Source organism: Hemicordylus capensis, chromosome 1 (genome assembly GCF_027244095.1).
Source record: "Hemicordylus capensis ecotype Gifberg chromosome 1, rHemCap1.1.pri, whole genome shotgun sequence".
NCBI classification, from domain to species: domain Eukaryota; kingdom Metazoa; phylum Chordata; class Lepidosauria; order Squamata; family Cordylidae; genus Hemicordylus; species Hemicordylus capensis.
This window is the reverse complement of record NC_069657.1, coordinates 149145266-149155575: the sequence shown is the minus strand read 5'-3', so window position 1 is coordinate 149155575 and position 10310 is coordinate 149145266.

Below are 10310 nucleotides of genomic sequence, written 5' to 3'. Positions count from 1 at the left end.
GTGCAGGAGGAGGCAATGGTAAACCTCTCCTGTATTCTACCAAAGACAACCACAGGGCTTTGTGGTCGCCAGGAGTTGACACTGACCCAACAGGCAGGATTCATCCCGACTTCTTTGCACAGCCCACATATCCCAGTGAGAGAAACTGAGAAGTCTGAGATGTCCCTGACCTACAATTACTCATTAAGGACTCTTCAGGTTCTGCTACTACTGCACCATCAGCCCATATTCTTTTTACTGCAAAGTGCTAGGAGCTAAAGGGTTAATCCAATTGCTCACAGAATAAAATACCTTAAGATATTATTTCCTAAAATAAGTGCTTCAGGACCAGTGAAGCAAAAGAAAGAAAGAAAAGAAAAGAAAGAAAAAAGGAGGGGGTACAAAAAGGTTAAGAGAGCAGATTCAAAATCAGTATATTACTTGAACTATAATATCACTCAAAGCTAGCAAAGCTACAGACTAGCGAGGTCAGGTTCCTTCAGAAAATGCATTTACCTAGCAGACTGCTATCTACACATAATAAAGTAAGCAAAACTAAAGCAGTCTCCTTTGATCTGAAATAAGGTTGTCAACTTGCTTAAAAAACAACACCCAGCCTGGCCTGCTTTTGTGCTTCTCACAGAAGCTGAAATCAGAAGGGGGCAGTTAAAGAAGTCAGATGAAAAGTGAACAATCCTAACTGAAAGCTGAACCCCAGAAATGCAAGAAATGCACCAAGCGAAATAAGTTCACACTTATCAGACCAACATAATTATGGTGATAGATCTGTAACTCAGTGGAAGCACATCTGCTTTGCATGCAGAAGGTCCCAGGTTCATCTCTTAGGATCTCCACATTAGGCAAGGAAAGCCCCCAGTCTGAAGCTGCGGGAAGCTGATGACAATCAAGATAAACCATACTGAGCTAAATGGACCAATGGCCTGACTCAGTGTAAAGTAGCTTTCTATGTACCACATCCAGATATGAATCGCTGGGAAGAACAAACAGAACAAATCCAAAAAGAAGTTGGGCTCAGTGTTCCCTCTAACAGGGATTCTCAGGTGTTGTTGACTACAACTCCCAGAATCCCCAGCTGCAGGGTCTTTTGCTTGGAGATTATGGGAGTTGTAGTCAACATCTAGGAATCCCTGTTAGAGGGAACACTGGTTGGGCTACCACAGATCTCAAAACAACATTAAGATTTTGCACCACAGCGAGATGAGATCATCAAAACTAAAACGTTCAGGGGGTGCAGTCAGTGGGTATTAGAAGGCACGTCACGTGTTTAATGCCTTCAGTGAGAGATACTGGGGCTCAAGCCTGTCTAGAAGTTATGCTTTAATTCTTCCTGACCTAGAGGGCGTTATCCCTAATCCAAGATTTGGAGGAAATTGAGGTTACTTGGCCATGTGGGACACGCAGTCTGCAGGTGACCAGAAGCCCTTTTGTTTTATGCCTTCATTTATTCCAGGACTATTCAGCGACTATTGTGAAAGCAATCCGAAGTTTCTCTTGCCACAGTATATATTGACGACGAGCCACAGTAGGCTCATAATAATAAATGTGTCCGCATTTTAAAATGTCACAAGAGTCTTTGTTCTAATACTTGCCACCGGGTAAAGCAATAGAAACTCAGGCTTGGCAGTCTCAAGTCTGTCTCTGATCTTTTCTTCCCCAGAGGTGCGAACCCTCCCTCCCTCCCTTCCTTTCTCCTTCTCCCTCAGCATTCTTGATAGTGAGACTTTAGCGACGCAGCTTTTACACAACTAGTAATATGGCAAATATACGTATTTGCATGGAACTGACTTTGCCCGGCGGAGAACCCCTCCCTGCAGTGAAAGACTTCCAGACTCCGCCTCCCAGATCCAGCCACGCTGTCACATCCGCCCAGAAATCCGGCACCGGGCTGCTTTCGTCTGCAATGAAACCCAAGTCGAGGGGGGAAGGCAAACAGGCAGTCATTGGTTCAGTCAGCCAGGGCATGATATGAGTCGATCTTCCTCTGCTACCCAGGTGCAATCCATTAGATCTGTTTTCTAAGCAAGAGATCCAGTTTGCAACAGACAACATCTCCCCACGCGCCCCCCCCCCCACTACCCCCGGCTGCTCCCGGCAGACAGCGGAAGATTGCGAAATTGGATCCGTTGCGCTCGATCACCAGTGGAACCCCTTGTTTCCTAGTCCCAGGGAAGGAATTGTTCCACTTTATTCCACATTGACCAGACCTCATCTGAAGTACTGTGTCCTGTTTTAGGTGCTGCATACCTGACAACATGTCCCTGTTTTCCTCCTCACCTGATGGGAAAATAAGGATATGTTGGCAGGTAAGGGTGCTGTACTCTTAAAAGAATATAGACAACTGGGACAGGTTCAGAGGAGGGCAACAAAGATGTCAAACCATGTCTCTCAAAGAGTACCACTTTATACTGCTGCCCCAGGAGCAAGAGTTTCGTCATGTGAATGCATTTTCACTGGGGGCACCCTGTCATGGTCCATCCAGTCTTTCCTCTGGCTGATGCCAAGAGAGTGGAGACAGTCCCTCCTCCACAAAGACTGTTTCATACCATGGAATTATTCCTGAGCCTGAGGAAGTTGAACACCTATTTCTATGGCCAGCATTCTAGTTCTCTACACTGAATGTCACCCTCTGTTTTAAGCAACTCTCACGGAATACACATGATACAGGCAGAGATCCCTTTGCTTCCAAAAAAAAAAAAAAGCGGGGCGGGGGGGGTTTGCCCATTTGTTCAGAGCTGAAACACTTCTATAGTTAGTGTGAGATACGTTTGAAAAAATAACCAAAGCAAATGTTCTTAAAATACATTGCATTTTCTGACACTTAACCTTGGACATGAAGAGAATGCCATGGACCCAAAGGAATCCTTCACTCTACCTTCTAAATCTGAAGTGGCAGACTTGAGGTAATTTGAGGTAGTTTCCCCAAGCATTCTCTCAACAAGGCCTAATTTTTACCCCTGACAATAACCTGTGTGTCCAAGTGCACCAGCTTTGAGGGTAGCCAGCTTTGGCAGGGTTTTTCCAACTAGTACTTTCTCCCATGTGTCACTATCTTCAGGCCATATCACATTTTAATTGCTGTAAACTGCCCAGAGATGGAAGTTTGGGGTAGTCTACAAATCTGAAAAATAAAATAAAATAATGAATGAGTGAATGAATGAATCTAAGCTCAATATGATGGCCAAGCTTAGTATTGAAAATCTAATAAATACTATAGCTACAGTTAAATTAAAATTAAGCACTTCAAAGTGCTATGGGTTTTAATGACAGCATTTAAAAAATGTGCTTAATCCTTTCAGTTACATCAACTGGAGATAAGTTATCCACTTTGACTGTTTTATGCACAATATAATTAAGTAACCAACCTTCACTCCAAAAAGAAAAATTTCTTCAGAATTGTTATATTGCCAGTCCTCGGGTTTAAACAGACTTCCTAAAGACATTTCTAAAATGGCCTATGAATCTTGTTTACTTGGCTACTCTCCTAATAGACAAATGCCACCAGATTGGAAAGCCTCCGCCCCGATGTTGTTGTTGTTTTAAAAAATAAAGAATTATAAGATACATTTGTATAGCACAGCCATTTATTTTCTGAGGGGGCTCCTGTGCTTCTAAAAGCCAAATTACAGGCAGAAATTCCACAGGTTTTAGTGCCATAGAGGTGCAATGAGGGAAAGGTTTAGGCTGCCATATTGCTGTTCGCCATGCAGTTGTTAAAACTAAAGCACAGGAGCCCTGGCAGAAAAACAGGTGGCAACCCTACACATATGTCTTGCTGGGCTTGCCCCTTCCGTAATAATACACTGTGGGCTGCTCCTTTGCACTTTCCCTGGGCCCTGCCTCCAATAAGGAAGTGCCATGCAGTTGTTAAAACTAAAGCACAGGAGCCCTGGCAGAAAAACAGGTGGCAACCCTACACATATGTCTTGCTGGCTTGCCCCTTCCATAATAATACACTGTGGGCTGCTCCTCTGCACTTTCCCTGGGCCCTGCCTCCAATAAGGAAGTGCCATGCAGTTGTTAAAACTAAAGCACAGGAGCCCTGGCAGAAAAACAGGTGGCAACCCTACACATATGTCTTGCTGGGCTTGCCCTTTCTGTAATAATACACTGTGGGCTGCTCCTCTGCACTTTCCCTGGGCCCTGCCTCCAATAAGGAAGTGCCATGCAGTTGTTAAAACTAAAGCACAGGAGCCCTGGCAGAAAAACAGGTGGCAACCCTACACATATGTCTTGCTGGGCTTGCCCCTTCCGTAATAATACACTGTGGGCTGCTCCTCTGCACTTTCCCTGGGCCCTGCCTCCAATAAGGAAGTGCTTGCCACAGGCCTCTCCCCTTGCACAAACATTCCTGCACACACACATACACCGGTCCCACTGGAGCTCAGCTGTCCATCCTCCCTCCCTCCCTTTCTGCAGCAGGTAGCATACCTGAGTATTTCCCTGCTAAGGCCACGTCAGCTTTTGCCCTGAGCAGGCCCACAGGTAAGTAGGAACAAGGGGTGGTGGTGGTGCACCACGCTTAGAACCTGTTGCAGGACAGAGGAAGACGGTGGGGGCAGCTTTGTGAAGCTGATCTTTTTGTTTTAAAGGGAGCCACGGCCTTGTAGTTCTGACTGGGCATGAGATTGTTTTAAAAGCTGCTGAGAATAGGCAGGTCAGCCTAGGGCATCAACGCTTCACATGGATTAAAGACCTTTTGCCTCTGTTGTTGTTCTCATTGTGATGGTGGTTTAAGGGGTAGAAGACCCCCCCTTTCCTTTTCAGCATGTCTCTACAGACAAAGAGGGGGGAGGTTTCTAATCCATGTCAGTTATCGTGGGTGCAGGTCAAGGAGTGGCAGTGCTCCTGGGTTAATGGACACAGAATGCATAGGTGTGATCCTGGATGCATTGTAAATTCCCCTTCACTGAATCAGCCAGGCAGCCTCAGCTCATCCCACTGCTAGCAGGCATGTCCACCCTCTCCCCTTCACCCTCTCAAGCCTCCCACACGCTTTCTTGGCAGTTCCTTTACCCAGTTGGTCTCCCGGGTCAGACACAGTTACACAGAAAATGAGGGTTAGGGTTATATCATGGAAAACCCCACAAGCAGAGGTTAGTTGCTAAACAGAACAAAACAAAATATGAACTACCAAAGTGCATTCCCACCTGGAAAACCACATCATCTGATCAGCAGACCCTGTTTCTTAATCCCAGAGATGTCAGGGTTGATTGTGGTTACATACTCCCCATGGGTTGCAGCAGACTTTTTAAATCATGACATGTTCCAGGGCTGACTGTATATCCTGCAATTACATGGTCATGTCATGCAAGTATAGAACATGGGTCTGAGTTTGGAATTCAGCATCCTGCGAATATCAGCTGTCCCTCTTCTTTCCTTCTTTGAAATAAAATGCAAGGTTCTAGTCCTTATGGCTGCAAAGTGTATGAATAATGCCTGAAAAAAAATATAGAAGTTAGATGAAGCACTGAGCAGTTTGTCCATGGTAGTGAAGCAGGTAAACCTTCTCCAGGGCTAGAACAAGCAGAATCAAATTTGGCAAAGTGAATATATGCCAATTTGATTTATTTGCTTGTGTTATACCTGAGGAAGAATCTAGCTTTTCCTGGTGCAAAGTTTAGATTACCTGGGTATAGATATTTTTATTTTTCATGCAGAATAGATACACTCCTGCACTCTTACACTGGAATAGTAAATATGTAAGCCTAGCTGACTCTCTTCTGCTTTCCTTGCCCAGCCTATCTGTTCCAAGTTGCTGTAAAACCCTCTTCATGCCATGCACAGGACTGAGAAACCTGACACAGATGCATTATGGATCTCTGACCTCTTTAATATTTTCCCCACAGAATTTCTGCCTTAAAATTTGGATTTAGGACAGCAGCTGGGAGCCTCCTTAGCTTCCAAAAGATCTTGGTGAAGCACTCACGGCATGTCTTGCAAGCCAAACGGTCATCTCCATCCGGGGGAAAGGGAAGGGAGGATGTTGTAACTAACTCACATCTCCTTTTGCCTGCTCAGATGTTGCTTTGCTTCATGTGCTCTTCAGAGGCAGTGTGGTGGGGAGGCTTTGGGGATCATGAACCCCATCCCAACACTTCTAGTCTGCTCCAGGTACCCTACCTGTGCTGGGCTTGTTTTCAGTTGCCTGCGGCTGATTAATAAGACTCAGGCAGCTAAAGCAAGTCTGGGGCATGAAAGGCGAAAGCATCAGAATCCTCAGTTCGTGTAGGATCAACACAACAGTTGCAGCCTGGAGAAGATGTGCTGGAGCCAAGAGGAGGAGAGAAGAGAAACAGATAAAGGCTATCATTTTGGGCATGGGACTCAGGTGGCTCAGACTTACCTTTTCCCTCACACTGTTGGGGACCTAGAATCATATGAGGCAGCAGGGAGTCTCTCAGCAGCCACTTCCTGGAAGATCTTGAGGTGGCACCAGGGGGTAAAAGGAAGTGGTCCTATCTACCTTCTCAAATAGACAACTGACCTGGGAAACTGATTATTCATTACACTTCTATCCCGTTTCTTCCATCATTGAGCTCAAGGTGGTGTTCCCAGGCAGTTTCCCATCCAGGTATAAACAAGGCCTAGACCAGCTTAGCTTTGGCAAGGTTGCTGTATCATGTGCTCTCAAGCCACACCTTGGGAGACCCTTATACCCTTCTGGGGACTTCATATTAGGTGCTAAAAGCTGCTTGAATTGAGGAAAAGAATATGATCTTCTAGGGAGCATCAGCCAGCCCTTCTTACCCAGTTCCCGAGTTTTTTGTTATTATTAATTATTGTTGTTGTTGTTGTTGTTGTTTACACAGTCAGACAGGTGTTATTGACTGGTTTGTTTTATCCAGACATCGAGTCCTTCCCAATAATGTTATTGTCAATGTTGTTGCTGTTGTTATAGATATCGTCGCAGAATATAGGCTGTTCCCAGTAAAGTTGCTTTTTGTAATTGGCTGATGGTGATTTCTGTGGCCCCTATGGTATTGAGGTGCTCTTCAAGGTCTTTTGGAACTGCACCCAGGGTGCCAATTACCACTGGGATTATTTTGGTCTTTTTCTGCCACAGCCTTTCCATTTCAATTTGTAGATCTTTGTATTTTGTGATTTTTTTCTGTTTCTTTTTCTTCTATTCTGCTATCCCCTGGTATTGCTATGTCGATTATTTTGACTTGTTTTTCTTTCTTCTTGACTACAGTTATATCTGGTGTGTTGTGTGGCAGATGTTTGTCTGTTTGTAGTTGGAAGTCCCATAATATCTTTACATCTTCATTTTCTTCAACTTTTTCAATTATTATTATTATTATCTACATTTTATATCCGCTCTTCCTCCAAGGAGCCCAGAGCCTGTGAAGTAGGTTAGGCTGAGAGAGAAGTGACTGGCCTGAGGAAGAAGTGGATTCAGGTAGCAGGTAGTAAGGAAACCACATAATACCACAATGCTGGTTACCAATGGAGTATGTGTTATATTTATTCAGAAAACATATATGGTAGCTTTCTGCAAGCTAGCACTGAAGACTACTCAAAGGTTACCAGTTGTCTAAGACAAAATGGCTTCATTTGGGGCCTCTAGTTTCATTTTGTCCCAGACTACTGGAAACCTTTGAGGAACTTTGTGTGTGCAAGCATGCTTATGACCCATGCTAAACTGAATAAAATGTTTAACCTCACACATTTCCAAATATTTATTTTAGTGTTAGTGTTCACAAGCTATCCATTTTTAATTTTAAAGAGAGGTAATAGAACCTGTCTACCTGGAAGACATTTTTGCTCTGGGAATCCTTGATGTGTGAGACCCAGCTGTGGTGCAGCACTCTGAACATGTTCAGAGGCACCTCACTTCCTTGCCAGTTTACATGTGTGGAGAGTAGTTATCGAAAGTTATAGAACTCTTGGATTCTGGAATCTGAAAGCAGCTTCTGAAACAAATTCTGGGGGCTCATATCAGCAACTCTTGTTTCTAACTAGCTTCCCTTTAAATGATTTATATTGACAGGTCAGAGGTGTGTGTGTGTGTGTGTGTGTGTGTGTGTGTGTGTGTGTGTATGATCTATCTGATCAGATCTATCTGATATATAATAAATATATTAATGAAAGCAAATCAGATCTGAGATGTCTTACATTCATGTAAAAGAAATTATCCCCCTCTCCTCATTTGTTCTGGGACTGGTCCCTGGCTTACAAGGAGCCTACCACATCAGCACAGTATAACCATCACATCAAAATAGCCATCCCATAAATAAATAAAAAGTTCTGAAACTGAAACAGAAATTGTTTCATTAACCTGCATCCACAAGATGTTATTTGGACACCCATAGTGTTTAGACCATAGCTTAATTTAACAAAAATGTTAAAGGGCCGTGACATTCAAGTTCTGTCCTCCTTAGCAGTGGACTAGTTCAAAGCCACCCTAACCCTTTCTGCGTGAGATCATGCAGTGTAACCAATGGCAGACAATGGAGCTGGGACCCCTCTGCCAACAGAGTGAGGGTAGGCTGATGAGGAGAGCTTAGGGTTTGTGATGGCCCTGCATGTTTGCCATATTGCATCAAACACCAGAATTAAGTTAAAAGTTTTGTTTCTGCATTTGGGTTTAAGCATGGTCTATGAACATATTGGGTACATATATGCTTACCTTAAGCTTCTATAGTTTCATTTTGTCCCAGGCTTCTGGGAAGCTCTGAGTGGTCTTGCAAACTAATTTTTACCAGGGTCCGATTTAATTAGTTTTTGGCAATGGGAATTGGAGTGAAGTTTTTCCATGTACAATATATAATTATACATGGCAATTCTATAATAAAATCATCATCATCATCATCACCACCACCACCACTACCTGCCTTTCAACAATAAGTTCACAAAGCAGTTTACACAGCAAGAGGAATGTGAAAATGGTCCCCGGTCTCAAAAGGGATCATAGTCTAAAAAGACATGCAAGGGAGGCACCAGCCACAGTCACTGGAAGGGGTGCTACGCTAGGTTGAAACAGGCAGGGGCGTATCTAGGGTGGGGCAGGCAGGGCACGTGCCCCAGGCGCCACTTGAAGGGGGTGCCATTTCTTAAAATAAAATAAAAAATTAAATGGCCGCCGAAAACAAAATGGCCACTGAGCATGCTCAAATGGCCTCTGTGAGGCCCTAGGCCAGGCCTGCTCAACTTCGGCCCTCCTGCAGATGTTGGCCTACAATTCCCATAATTCCTGGCTATTGGCTGCTGTGGCTGAGAATTATGGGAGTAGTTGTCCAAAAACAGCTGGGGTGCCTAAGTTGAGCAGGCCTGCCCTAGGCCATGCCAGGCTTATGAGCTAGGATTGTATTCATTTGCTCTTACTTTGCTTCTTGTGATAAGTGAGTTAAATGTGATGTCTTAATAATATGGCTATTAATGGTGAGTTTGTCTTTGAATCAGTGTGAAATCCTTACTATTAAGGCCCACTGGGAGTTTCTTGCTCTCTTTCTCTCATTTTAACTGTCTTTCTGAAATACTAGAACATATTCCAAGCAGTGGCACAGTTTACTCTGCATATCCTTTAATTATTTCCAGAGTATCTGGGAAAAGTCAAATTCTCCATTTATTTTTAAAACTTATTTAACAGTGATGCTACAATGCATAGTAGAGAATTAGACAGGCACCACTGTTTAGTTTTCCAAGTACACCTCCACATAGTATTTGGGTATTTCATGAGCCACAGAATACTGAAATTTGTAGTTTCCCAGCATTTTTTGGTCTGGCTACATCTACTGCTAAATAGTTTTTGAAATATTAAAAGATTAATGAGCTTGACTTGTATTTTTAGCTGATATTATGGTAAAGTTATCTGAAAGATGGGTGTAAGATGTTTGAACAGGGGGCGCAATTTCAGTGCTTGCCCTAGGCGCTATTTTCCCTAGATATGCCTCTGGAAACAGGGGTATATGCTCTCCACTGCTGTGCTAAATGGAAGAGAGCCACTTCCATATAAGGTGCCTCTTTGCCCAGTTATTGCCAGAGTCATCATCTCTGAAAGGAAGAGAGGTGACCTTGCAGGACATTGTTCTTTCCAGTCATCCAGCCTCACCGCGGCCGTCTTTCAGCTTACTGCCCAAAACGCACTGACAGAACTATGTTGTGTTGCCTCCTGGTCCCTTAATAGTAAAATATGTCTGTGCTTTCCCTCATACAGCCACTAGATGTCTCTGTGCTGTGTACACGTCCAAGGTGTAAAAGGTAAAGTTGTGTCGTGTGTCCTGGCGAACACAGAGCCAGCTGCTGGCCGATATAGGGGTTTCAGCGGAGATTCGAACCAGCAACCTCTTGCTTCCTAGGCAACTTACTTC